This window comes from Pan troglodytes, chromosome 22, assembly GCF_028858775.2.
Source record: "Pan troglodytes isolate AG18354 chromosome 22, NHGRI_mPanTro3-v2.0_pri, whole genome shotgun sequence".
NCBI classification, from domain to species: Eukaryota; Metazoa; Chordata; class Mammalia; order Primates; family Hominidae; genus Pan; species Pan troglodytes.
The window spans coordinates 17,352,107-17,366,433 of NC_072420.2; the positions used below are offsets into that span (position 1 = coordinate 17,352,107).

General features: G+C 34.9%; 1 long non-coding RNA gene across 1 annotated transcript; it reads right to left on the reverse strand.

Moving 5' to 3' along the window:
- LOC112206650 (uncharacterized) lies at positions 1-5,704 on the reverse strand. Its single transcript, XR_002941081.3, has 3 exons — positions 5,179-5,704; positions 1,453-1,518; positions 1-491 (listed from the first exon to the last, which is right to left on the reverse strand). It is a non-coding gene; the product is annotated as an uncharacterized LOC112206650 (long non-coding RNA).
- Between the last annotated feature and the right edge of the window lie 8,623 nt (positions 5,705-14,327).

The following is a 14,327-nucleotide window of genomic DNA, read 5'->3' on the forward strand; positions in this document are numbered from 1 at the left end:
GACTTTACACTTACTCTATCTGCCTGGGACACTCAGCCTTCATATGGGTTTCTCTTTGTTACATTCAGGCTACCACTAAAGCATCTCTTCCTCAGAAAGACGTTATCCAACCTCCCAACCATTACTTCCAACTCATTCCTCTCATCTCATTATCCTCATTTGTTTAGCATCATGGTACTTGTCAATACCTGGACTCACATTATATATTTCTGTATTTGTTTGTTGTCCTTTTCCTAACATAGTCCCATAATAGCAAAGGCATTGTCTCTTTTGCTTATCCCCAGGATCTAGAAGAATTCAGGGCACAAAAGAAGTATTTGATAAATATTTGTTGAATGAATTTATTAAGGAAAGTGGGACATAGTTTGCAAGACTTTATCTGAAGGAGTGAAAAGTTATTTTGTAGCCAGGAGGACCTGGATTATAATCTCATTTTAGACACATGCTTTCCTTCTGGACTTGGAGAAATCACTAAACACCTCAGTTTTATCCTATAAAAAAATGGAAATTACGTATAAGGCTGGTTTGCAGAGAGAATTGGAGATAATAAACATTATCAACACAATAGTTGGCCAATAGGAGATATTTACTGATATAATAATAATACAATAGTGAATATAAGTGTAATAACCCCGGGAGGCTGAGACATGAGAATCTCTTGAACCTAGGAAGTGGAGGTTGCAGTGAGTCAAGATCGCGCCACTGCACTTCAGCTTAGGTCACAGATCGAGACTCCATCACACACACACAAAAAGAGTAATAACTCAGTGCCCTGAATTGTAGCCAGGATACTTCACCAAAGAAACATAAAATATAAACACCCACCCCCCAACTCTTCAACTCAGTATCAGTGACGTCTATCAGACTCTTGAATATGCACCCTTGGGAAATGGAGTAAGAACCATAGCTTAAATCGTTTAAACTCATATGGGACAAAACAATGAAAATATGCAAGAGGGAACAATCTTACATTGGAAAAGAAATCAAGCCAATGACCCAATGTATCTTTTTATTATTTCTTGGGAGAACCTGTATGTTTAATTCATAGAATTCTTTACTGTTTCTATGTTGAAATACACTTATGTGAAAATTGCACTCCTATTAATAAAATTGGACTTTAAAAAGCCCAAGGATTTTCGTATTGAAATGTTTCTGTGCAATATATTAACATTAATTGACTATGTGAATCCCCACTTGTACTTCATGTAAATTACTAAAGGTGCCCTTTCCTCTATGCACATGACACGTGTACCCTTGCAGGTGTAATTGGACTCATGCTTAGGGCTTGGTGAGAACAGCCTGGGCTATATTTCAATCTCACTCACCACCCTGGCCAATCTTCCTTTCACAGGGCTCAGTCCAAACAACCATATGCAACATCCTGTAAATATTAGATAATGAATACAAAGACAGAATAAGATTCCAAATAGAGTGAACTGAAGATAGACAAACCTCAGCTATGCCTTTCTTCCGTTGGAAATTTTGAACAGCATGTAGAATAAAAGAGACATGTAGTTTCTATGACAGAAAAAGCAATTACAAGCGTGTCACATTTAAATGTGGATCACTGATTATTATTGACCCAAACTCTAAAAAAGCACTATTGTCCAAGTAGCATGCTTGTCAATATTTTAAGCCTAAAAACTAATTTGACAAAGTTGTAGTAAGCTTAGGGTAGGAAAGGGAGGAGTTCATCAGGAACTGAGTAATCCCTGCTTTTTAGAGAATACCTTTGGTTTTAAACTTAATTCTAATGATTTTACTGAGTATCCTCTCCTCTGTTGGACATTTCGAGTTGTAGAAAAATGTATGCAAACAGTTTTGGACCTTATGGAAGCAACACTTAGGAGCACCATATCAGTGTATGAGTCACTATAAAACAGAACACAGAAATACAGAAGCCATGACAACAAAGAAAGCAGGTCCAAGGAGGGAAAACCTACATATCGACAGGTGGATCAGAAAAGTTGCATGGGAAAAGTGGACTATTGCATTGGAAGCCTGTAAAGGGCAGGACCACTCTGTCATCTTAACTAGCTTGGTAAGCAGATCCTGGGTTTCTGTATTAAAGCTGGTCCTTTGAATGAATGAGAGCACTAACATTTTCAGCTGGAGGAAAACAACATGAATAAAAGTAAAAATGGAAGAGTGTAGGGCCTTTTTAGGGAAAGTAGACAATCTACTTTGGCAGGAGTGCAGGGTGTATACATGGAAAGAAGGGGTGTGAGTTGAGGTTGGAAAGATACCAACGTGTTCACCTGTAGACTAGGTTCTAGGGGAGTGTGTTGTTTTTCTATTTTCCTATTGTTTTCCAGATAATATATTTCTTTTGAAGCCTTTTGACCATAATCAAGCCTATAATCTATGAAGAATGAATTGCCATATGTATGTAGAAGGTATCATTTGAGTCAAGGAGTGTGAGAATGATATGTAAGAGGATGTTCTTATGTAATATGTAAGAGAAGCAATAAGGACTTAATGTGAGACAAAAGTGAATATAATGAAGATGAAGTTTTGGCATGACTTAGGAAGTGTTTGGGTGAAACAACAACAAAAAAGGAAGCAGAAGGGTTAAAGACAACTGACATTTTGTGCCTGAGTAAATGGAAAAATGGTGTCGAGTTAACAGATTAGGTAAAGCTAAGAGGCTTTCCTAGAACTCTGGAAATTTATTAAATACTTTTTCTTAACGAAAAGTGTAAACTGGCCCATAATGTAAGCAAATTTTGACTGAGATTCATGGTAGATTCTTAGCTCTTTTATAATTATTTAAGTAACATTAACTCTTGTTTATTCATTAAGCTCCAAGTCATCTTATGTAGTCATATATTTATGTATATATTCCTGTTTTATCTTATGTAATGCAATCAGATTTGATTTGCAAATGTAAATGAACTCATGTATTTAATCAAGAATAAAGACATAACACTGAATAACAGCCCTTAATGCTGGTATTTGAATATCTTTCTCTTTCAGAGATTTTGTATACATATACCCCTTTTAAATGACCTCACATTGCTGATTTTTAAAATTTTTTATTTTGAGATAATTTTAGGCTTACAGAAAAGTTACAAGATCGTATACACAGTTTTTATATACACTTCACCTTGCTTTCCTAATGTTAATATATGATGTAACTGCAATCCAGTGATCAAAACTAAGAAATTAATGTTGGTTCTGCTAATTGATTTTAATCCTGTTTCTCAATCACTTTTATAAAAATGAAACATATATAAAAATACAAAACTAGCTGGTGTGGTGGTGCATGCCTGTGATCCCAGCTATTTGGGAGGCTGAGGCAGGAGAATCGCTTGAACCCGGGAGGCGGAGGTTGCAGTGAGCTGAGATAGCGCCATTGCACTCCAGCCTGGGCAACAAGAGCAAAACACCATCTCAAACAAACAAACAAACAAACAAACAAAAAACATAAATACAGAGAAAAATAATATAGTCTACTATTTATGGGCTTGGAATGCTATTTTAAACTTTCAGACAATGAGAACTAATATGACGGATTGTACTCTAAATTGTTAGCTAATTACTATTAACACAACCTACCTCAAATGATCTTAGCACTCTATCACAGTCTCCTTTTGTGCTATTTATTTTAAATTCCAACAACTTTGACCATTATAGCTGACGTAAATGTTTTAAGTAATAGCTTGCAAAACAAACAAAAAGAAAGCTAAAAAATCTGAGAAAATGTATTGCTGGATGTAGAATAGCAAGTTTAGTAGAGGCTGGGGATACTATCAAGAAAGTGGTAATGAAGATAGTAAAAACAGATCATTGGCAATTAGGGATTGATGCAAATTCTTTGACATTATTAAGGGAAATAGTCATATCCCTGGAGGCTGGAAAGAGTGGCCAACAATTCTGCAAGGAATAGGGAAGGAAATTTATGTTTGGGGAGGACTTGTACATTCCTCTAATAGAAAATTTTGGAGATGCTGAGTTTCCGGCCTGACATCAACCCACTCTTGTTGGATTTCCAGCCTTATTTTACTATCCACCCTTGTTAAATTCCCTCATCCACCCAATTGCTCAGGCCAGAAACCCAGATGTCATACTTGACCTCTCTTTCTATAATTACCCCAATCTTGTCGATCAACAAGTGCTGTTACTTTTACCTCACAAATATATTTTTAAACCATCCCATTCTGTTTATCTCCATTGCTACCACCCTAGAATGCGACGCTCTTCTCTCACAGCAGAACTATTGCAATAACACCCCAACTGTTCTTCTTCAGTTTTTAATCCTTCTCTTTCTCTATCCTCTTTCCCATAGAGCAATCAGATTTATATTTTTAACTCATAGATCTGATAATGTCATTCTTTTCTTAAAACCTTCCAAAGTCTTTTCATTGCACACAAATTGAACTTTTAAAAAAGGTGCAAATGTCCTGTATTAACTGGCTGTTGGTCATCCCTCTTGATATGGTTTTTCTGTGTCCCCGCCCAACTCGCACCTTGAATTGTAGTTTCCATAATCCCCACGTGTTGTAGGGGGGACCAGGTGAAGATAATTGAATCATGGGGCCAGTTCCCCCCATCCTGTTCTCCTAATAGTCAGTTGGTTTTCACGGGATCTGATGGTTTTATAAGGGGCTCCCCCTTTGGCGGGGCTCTCATTCTTCTCTCTCCTGAGCCATGTGAAGAAGAACGTGTTTGCTTCCCCTTCCGCCATGATTGTAAGTTTTCTGAGACTTCCCAGCCCTGCAGAACTGTGGGTCAATTAAACCTCTTTCCTTTATAAATTACCCATTCTTAGGTATATCTTTATTAGCAGTGTGAGAACAGACTAATATACCTCTCAACTCATCACTCCTTTTGCCTAGATGGGATCTACTGCAGGCAAGATATTCCCGGCCTCAGAAGCAGAAGGGAGAACCTTCTGTTCTTCCCCACCTTAGGCTTGCATTCCTCCTTCAGCATCTTCTTAAGGACAGTTTCTACTGCACAGTGATCAAAGTTGCAGAGGGGTGAAGTATGGATATCCAGGAACCCCCATTTTACTGTTACTGTCTCTACTGCACTTTCCGCTATCCAGGGAGGGTAGTTTATGCCCTTTGGGTGCTTTTGGGTGCATATCAGAGGACCCCACTGGGAACATTCAACTGTACTTCCTATGTGTTGGGTAATAGAGTTTCCTCTCATTGTGTGTCATCCTCAGCTCACCTTTTTAGGGATCTGTTCCGCACAACTTTCTCCCTTATGATGTCCAGTGTCCTTCCAGGTGTTCTGTTACAGAGCTTCTTTTCATGCTTGGGAACACAAGTATGGCTCACAGGCTATATTCATCTATTTTTGCACTGACGAATTCTGGGAATTTAAGCAGATATCAACATTGTAGGAAGCTCTTCTTGAATCGAAGGCTGAAGCAGTTAGCTAATCCAAGTGTGACATTTACATTGTCCAGGCAGGATTCAAAGTCAATTCCACTCTGTCTTCAAACTTCAGCTCCCCAAGTGGTCCTACTGAAATCTCTTTCATTAAAATTGAGTGGAAAGGCAGGCCCAATGCTCCCCAAAGAAATCTTCCTCGGAAAACCCTCTCACGTCTCTTCATTTCAGGCCTTATATAGTTTCAGTGTGTTCACAGCCACCTACTTTGAAATTCCTACTTTGCCACCTAATACCTCCTATATAATGGTACTCCAATTAAACACTTTTAATGTAATGCACTGATATATACCCAAAATAAACAAAATCTTATATAAAGTGACAACTTTAACTCTGATTTTAAATTAGACTTATCAAATTGAACACCAAAAGAGCATTTCAGTATGTAATTATTGGTTCAGATGACCCATGTCAAAAAACTTTTAAATTAAAGCCAAAGTATCTAATGCACTTAGAAAAGTGGACCATCACCGAGCGCGGTGACTCACGCCTGTAATCCCAGCACTCTGGGAGGCCGAGGCAGGTAGATCACGAGGTCACGAGTTTGAGACCCACCTGGCCAACATGCTGAAACCCTGTCTCTACTAAAAATACAAAAATTAGCCGGGCGTGGTGACTCACGCCTGTAATCTCAGCACTTTGGGAGGCTGAGGCGGGTGGATCAAGAGGTCAGGAGTTTGAGACCCGCCTGGCCAACATGCTGAAACCCTATCTCTACTAAAAATACAAAAATTAGCCGGGCAGGGTGGCACGTGCCTGTTATCCCAGCTACTCAGGAGGCTGAGGCAGGAGAATTGCTTGAATCCAGGAGGCAGAGGTTGCAGTGAGCCGAGATTGCGCCACGGCACTCCAGCCTGGATGACAGAGCAAGACTCTGTTGCAAAAAAAAAAAGAAAAAAAGAAAAGAAAAGAAAAGTGGGCCATCAATATTAAGTACAAAATTCTACACTTAAGTGTATTAAGCATTCTTTGTAGCTTTATTTTCATCTTCTACATGATTAAACATAAATTTCCAAGAAGGGGTATATCTGTAAATTAGACTTTGAAAAGGAGCAAGATACTTGTTTCGGGAGAAGTTCAGTAAAGGGAAGCCACAGTTAAAAATGTCAACTATTGTATATCCATGGTAAGTTTGAAAGATGTTGCTTTTAATTTTGTGTTCTAATATCCAGAATTTACAGTGCTGCAACAATTTGTTTTTAAGTGGCTGGAAAAATGTAATGAAACTTGTTATTAAGTATCTTATTTAGCAGAAACACCTTGTAATTTGTCTTAGTAGTTGTGTTATTAATTTCTTATCCTGCTTGGGCCACAGCCTATTCAGAATGATCGGAACTGCCTATCCAATCTTTAGAGCATTTAATGAATACATTTTATCTTCCCAAAAGAGATCTAAACACTTAACTTAAAAATTTTTCTTAAAAACGTAAATTATCATTGAATATTCCTGGTTGTTAAGTAGAAAATAGTATCATGTCTAATCGTAACATAAAGAAGCAGCATACATGTATGCTACTCAATTCGTTTAGTTGCTAGTATACTGAAACTACTTGAGTCAATGCTCTTCATGTATAATATGATGCCCTTAAATTTTGTGGCTGAGTACTTAGACAAAACATAGAATTAAAGGAAATAATATCATTGGTGAATTATTTTGCCGTATAAGTAGGTAAACTCAGAGGACACACCTGTTCTTGACTGAGAATGTTAGGTATATATTTGCTACCAGAATCACATACCTCAACCAATAGCCAAATTGACCCGTTAGCATTAACCTATAGGAAGGAAATGGTTTCATTTGCTCTTGAGAAAAAAAATCATAAACCAGTGTCCCAAGTATGCAATTTGTTTCAGTTAAGCAAAATGAGAAGACCAGATTATTCACCAAGTAACGCCACAAGGATTGTTTATGATATTGTTAATAATTATTGCCTAATATATTGGGTTGCAATTGATGGTCCCCAAATCTAAGGAGATTTAAAAAAATGTTATATCCCACATCTCATTTCTGAGAGATGGTACCTCGGGTGTCTAATGCCTTGGGAATAAGATCCTAGCCTTTCCTAATATGCTGAGTGTCTTTCTGCCTTTGGTCCCTCACACAAGCTGTTCCATCTAGTGCAGTAACTTGGTGTGTTCTGATTCCCATAACGGGGTCATTCTCATTTTAAAAACTCATTTCACGCATTGCCTTCTGTTGCCTTCTGAAGACCTTTTCTCCTGGCCTTTCCTGACCATTCTGTCTATGCAAGAACTCTTTCTCTTCTTCATTCTCATTATTCTCTATCATAGCATCTAATCCTCCGATCATTTAAAATAATCCATATTGCGTTTTTAGAAGCTTGAACATTGCTAAATAGATAGATAGAAAATATATGTTGAATGAACAAATTTCCTTCAAACCCAGGATAGCATAAAGGCAATTAAAAAATGTTAGTTCGGCCGGGAGCAGAGGTTCATGCCTGTAATCCCAGAACTTTGGAAGGCCAAGGTGGGTGGATCACTTGAGGCCAGGAGTTCGAGACCAGCCTGGCCAACATGGCGAAACCCTGTCTCTACAAATGTACAAAAATTAACCTGGTGTGGTGGTGGGCACCTGTAATCCCAGCTACTCGGGAGACTGAGGCATGAGAATTGCTTGGACCTGAGAGGTGGAGGTTGCCGCTAGCTGAGATTTGGCACTGGGCAACAGAGTGAGACTCTGTCTAAAAATAACAATAATATGTTACTTGAATGAATGATTGGATTTTAGACCAAAGGACTATTTGATGTAAAATGTTGTCAATGTCTATACTAGTTTATGAGTTACTTCAGAAATGTCTTTTGAGAGCAAGGCCTCTAATAAAAAATCATATCCCCCAAAGAACAGTTGCCAATTTATTGCAAGTTTTTATAGCTTATTATATTTATCTTTCAAACCATATATATATAAACATATGGTTGTTATCTGACTGTATGGAAGAAATAATGCTCTCTAGAAATATTGTCATGTTCCAACTTTTATTCAATGTTTTTTAGAGTAAAATATGCTTAGAGGGCAATAGTTTTCCATTTCTAGAACAAGTTTCACAATTATATGTATAAATTGAAGTGTATTGGCTTTTGATAGCAAAAGCTATAATACTACAAATGTCTAAATTGTATTTTGACATTATTAAATATAAATTGAGAAGTGTGAGGCAGTGCACTGGGCTCAAGATTTGAACTTGAGGCTTTGCTTTAAAGAACAATATAAACTAAGATAGATTTTTTTTTCCTAAAATCACAGTGACATGTATTTTCTTTGATTAGTGAACAGTGTGGCTCATAGATGGGGTTTTACTTTTAGTCCAAAGCAACAATGAAAGCATATAAAGTTTTCATTGCCTATTTAGGATATATTATAAGCATATTTAGCATGGGGCTATAATTTTGTGACATAAGATATTATTTATAAAGTCTTGACATTTAAAAATAGTTTTAAACACTTTCTTTAAAAAAAGTATTAACTCAAGCTCATTACTTTTACCAAAATGTAGTATAGCTAATGGAAAAGTAATACAAAATTATGTTAATTAGATTGTTTTAAAAATCCCTTCAACATGGAAAAGTATCATGTTTTATGATTTGATATATGAAACTGAGCATCTGTGAACAAATTTAATTTTAAAAAGAAAAGTAAATCATATTTAGCCCTCTTTTTTTCAAATGTTAGAGAAAAATAAAAAAGCTGAGGAAATATAGCTAGTGATTTCTGATCTTCCTTTAGGAAATCCTGACATTCCAGAGAAACTTGGATAGACTCTGAAGGATTAACCCGTTTCTGACTTTTCAGGAAGTTTATCTTTCATTTAAAAGGATATCTGATGGGGTGGGATACAAAACTTAAAATAAAGAATATGTTAAATGCCATCTCAGGGATGCAAGTTTAACAGCAGTGGTATTGGGCTTTAGAAACATATAAAAACAACATGACATTAACATAAAAAAATTACAAAAAAATATTAAAATGAGCATATAAGTGTTTTTTGTTTGTTTGTTTGCTTGCCTGTGTATAAACACGAAAGTGGTACATCTCTCATTTAAGTTACGGCCCATGTACTTGAAACAATTTTTTTGCTTTCTAAGTGATTGTATAATGAATGGCCTAAGCTAACATTTACTTTAGCATTCACTCTGTCCTAGTCTATCCGTGTGTCAGCTGAGTTACTGTCAGAGGCTTGCTTGGCCTGTCTATCTCTGACCTCTGCATTCTGAATTTGCTCTGATGAAGTTTTGTGGCCTAGAGCATGATTTCTGCAAGTCATCTGTGAGTGTGGCGCCTGCTCAGTCTAAGGACTAGAGTCTGATAGATCAGAGAGAGGCGAGAATAGACTCAGATGCCGTCAGTGTTGGAGGCCAATGTAAAGAAGGAAACAAAACTGAACAGCAGCTGTGTTGAAGGCTGTGCAAGGCCATCAGAAATTGGGTTCTTGAGGTGGATTGGAGGCGAACATCCTCTGGATGTCTGCTGGGCAGTGACGATGTGTCTGGAGGCTTTGACATTGGATTCATTAGGCATTGCTAATGTACGCAAAAAATGTAGCAAAAATGATGCCTGTTTCTGGGTGAGAACATCTGGAGCACCATAGAAGATGTGGGAGTACCTTCATGTCTCAGGCATTATCCATAGGCTTCGCTTGAAAAAAGTTCAGTTTACTTCCTATCACTAGAAAGAGAGTTTCACTAATAATAGTTATTATAATAAACAGATTATTAAAAGATGACAGAGAAATGTGACATTATAAGGTTTTGCAGAAAGAATAAAATATTAAAGCAAAATTTGAAATTGTTTTTCTAAGTGGATAAAACTTTTCCAAACTCCAAAATTTCAGGATCATATGATTTGCATTAAATGACATAGATTGTTTTTAATAAAACCACCAAATTATTTAATTTAAATTTGAATTATTCCTCATCTATGGAAGGGGCATACTGCATTTTTAATAAGGAATATATTTCAATATTATAACTCAGAGAGCTATAAATTGTGATTTTCTTGAAGACATTCGTTTATTACATGTTTGAGAAAATCATGAGACTGTAAATTGAAATGTTTAAAACTGATGTGAAAAAGGAAAATATCCTTATTTCTAAAATAAAGTGAGGGAGGAATGGGAGATGGTGAAAGTATATAGAGTGTAAGAATGAATATGTTCCAGAGATCTATTTTACAGCGTGGCAACTAGTTAATAATAACATATTGTATCTTATACTCAAAAAATTTTACAAGAATAGATCTTAAAAGTTCTCACCACAAAAATACGTATGTGAGGTGATTTAATCATTGTACAATGCATTTGTATATATCAAACCACGAGACTGTATACTATAAATATATACCATTTTTAAATTTGTCATTCTATCTTAATAAAGCTGGGAAAAAAATTAAATAAAGGGAAAATAAATCATTGAACCACCATTAGTGTTGGTATACAGTGGATTATCTGTGCTTTCTAATAATTTACATATATGAAGATTATCTTACGTTTAGTGCTTAAAAAGAATTTAAAATAGTGATTCTATTATGTGTAAATGGAGTATACAGTGGGCATATTTCTTTTGTTTACTGGGATATGCTTTGTGCAAGAAAAAATCTAGCAGCAGTAATCTTGGTCATTTTGATGTAAAGTAAGAGTAATCCAAATAAAGTCATTTTGCTGAGAGATGAGAGGAAGCTGGTATTTTAAATAAAGGATTTCTTATGCTAATTTCAAGGTAGAAGTTTTGGTGTGTGCAAATTTTGCTTGAAATATCAAAATGGCTATGTCATATTAGATTAAAAATAGAAAGAATTCTTTCTCCTAACGTTTTTATTGTTTAAAAAGGATTTTTTTAAATGCAGCTTAAATGAAGAGAGTACTCTCCATTTTTGGTTGGATCCTACATTGCAATACTCATTTAGGCATATTTGCTTTAAATGACCAGGTACACTAATTAAAAAGAAAACAATTTACCAGGAGCTGTATCAAGTACAGCCCTGCAAACGGTATAAGCTTTTTCCAAGAATCCATATTGTCCTTGGACTTGGCTGTTGTATTATACTTTAAACGGAATTGATTGTATGGTTGTAATGAAAGTAGCAGATTGATTTTTATCCAGTGTTACAAAGAGTAAATAGAAAAATGTTCCTGTCTTGACCTGCATTCGTAACCAATGGGATTTGCTGGCTTTAGACCCAATCTTTAATAAGAGATAAGATGCAAATGTAATAAAACTGGCTTTGAAGTTTAAGGATCTTTTCAATGCTCATCAAAGATGTTTGTTGAGGCATTTAAATGTGTTGTATTGATGAGATCACAATCACCTAGGAAATGTTACTTTCTTTAAATGTTATTCATAATTTATTATGTAATTAGCATTCATAGAGTTGTGCCTTTATACACATATTAAGATTATTGAAGTGAGGGTTATGACACAATGGTATACCTTTTAATTGTCCTTAAAATTGAATTGTCTTTTATTGTTATTTAAGCAAATGATGATGGTTTAATGACTGATTATTTGTGAGTAAATTTTTACATTGCAAAATATTAGAGAAAGGTGTAATTGGCTTACCATAGCAGGATATTGTAGTAGCGTTTCTTGAAGGGTCTATTCCTGCTGAATTCAGAGTTATTGCATTATTTATTAAAAAATGAAATACTTGTTTCCAGTAGTGAACTCAGTCTTTTTTCTCCATCTTTTCTTGGTAATTTAGAAGTTAACCAAATATGCGTGTTATAGTTACATTTTAGATTCTAATTTTTAGGACTTCATGAGCCTCTATTCCTGTTCATCATTTTGTAAACAGAACTCAAGCCCACAAAACAAGGAATTTAAACTATAAAGTACAGTTGATAAATTTGCTTTGCTATAAATGAAGGGATGCAAAAAAAAAAAAAGTAACAATTCATTTGTAAGCAACAGTTTCTTCACACATTATGTGACTTTTTTTGGATTTGTTTTATGTTTTGGGTAAAACAGTTTAGTATAATGATGCCTAAATGAGACAAAACAAAACAAAACAAAATAAATTAAAAAACAAAACAAAAACAAAAACTAACACATTTGACTGCCGATGTTTCTCAGTTGTAGCTTCCAAGAGCTCTCTATTCTTCCCAGCCCACTTGATACCCTGCAGGTTGTGGCAGACAATTCACAGGAAAAGCTTAGACATCGAGCTTGCACGCTTCTTGACTCCATTTTAAACCTTTTGTTCACACCAGGGTGGCATTTTTTCACACCGCATGTGGCAGTTTTGACTCCTATCCAACTTGTCTTATAAAATCAAAGTCTGTGATTTTTACATTCACGGGGCTGCTTCCTGAACCGCTACTACTGTTTGTGTCTTTCCTAGTGATTGGTGCAGAAGTTTATAGCAAAATGTGTTTTAGGGAGAGGGAGGAATGCAATATGAAAAATGTTCTGGGCCTGAAACACAGGAAATAAATTTTGAATAAAACAGAGGTTGACTCTGCAAAGATCATACCCGAAATAAAATACACTGGCCTCTATTTCTATTATTTTTTGCAGCACTATGCTGGGTGTTCAGGTAAATTCTTTATGGAAACAATATAATGACATCATTTTCAGGTTGCATGATGTTATTTTTAAAAAGCTGTCATGTAATTGCAAAACAAAGTCTCATCCTCAGGGCCGTACAGTTATTTTCTTATATAATATTTTATAATATTCAGTGAGTGCAAATGAATTTTACTTTTAGATATAACCATTTGGTGTGCTCCACTTAACTATGAACAAAACAAAACCTATTAGTTTAAAAATCTATACTATAAACCACACATTTAAACAATTTCAATAACAACATCATCATTCGGAAACTTTTTTTCTTTCCCCTATGTTCAATTAAAAATATCACTTCAGTCATTTATACTTTCTAAATATAAATTGTGCAGCTATTTCAAATAAATTACATGAAGAGGATAGTCATAAAATAACAGCAGAAGTGAAAAATTTTACCAAATACCAAAGTAGGTAAATTGGCTTTTTTCTGTAATTATTAGGAAGACATAAAACTATAGATAGGAAATCTCTGCAGACCATCTGACAGTAATTGCTACATAAATCTTTATATTTTTCCTTTGAAATTCTTATTTTGTTAAAATATCATCTTTTAGTTGTGTTAGCAAAAACATAATAAAAGAATATTCTAAAATATTTGCAAGGCATATGTTTAATTCAGTTATTTTTTTGTGTAGGGAGGACAGAGGAGGATTTCTGCTTTCATCAACAAATAGAAAATCATAATTATATTGTTTTTTATATTTTCTGAAGGTATAGAATAAGCACTCTTATTTTTAAATTACTACTTTTTAAACATTAACAATTCATTCACCAAGAAATCAGTCAATAGAAGTAAATCTTTATGAAGTGATAAGTATTTGTGAACAGTGGTAAACTTCAAGATAAATATTATGGTGTATTTAATTTAGCTTTTAGCTGCAAAATCAACTTAATGAAATCATTTCAGCTAATTCAAATTGTATAATTTGTATATCAAAATAACCAAATTATTGTATTTAAGAAAAAAATAATAAATAGTTGTAGATTATAGTCTTATTCCTCCTTCCAGGGAATACCTAATTAAATTAAGTGCATTTGAATTATTCATTACAATATTTGAAATATGAAATGGATCCAATAAATTGAGAAAGACTTCAATTTAGAATTTAGATTTTTTTTTAAACTTTCTGGACAAGAACATAGGGAAATAGCACTTTGTTGTAAGTCTTGTAACAGTAGGCATACTAGCAGACAGAACAACTGTACACTTTCCCTTTCACAGATAGAAAACTATTTCACCTACAATTTCGATAAAGTATTAGGGAAGAAAATACAAACAATTTTCAAGAATAACTAAATCCAAATGGTTAATGTAAGTAAAAATCTATTTAAAACAAATGA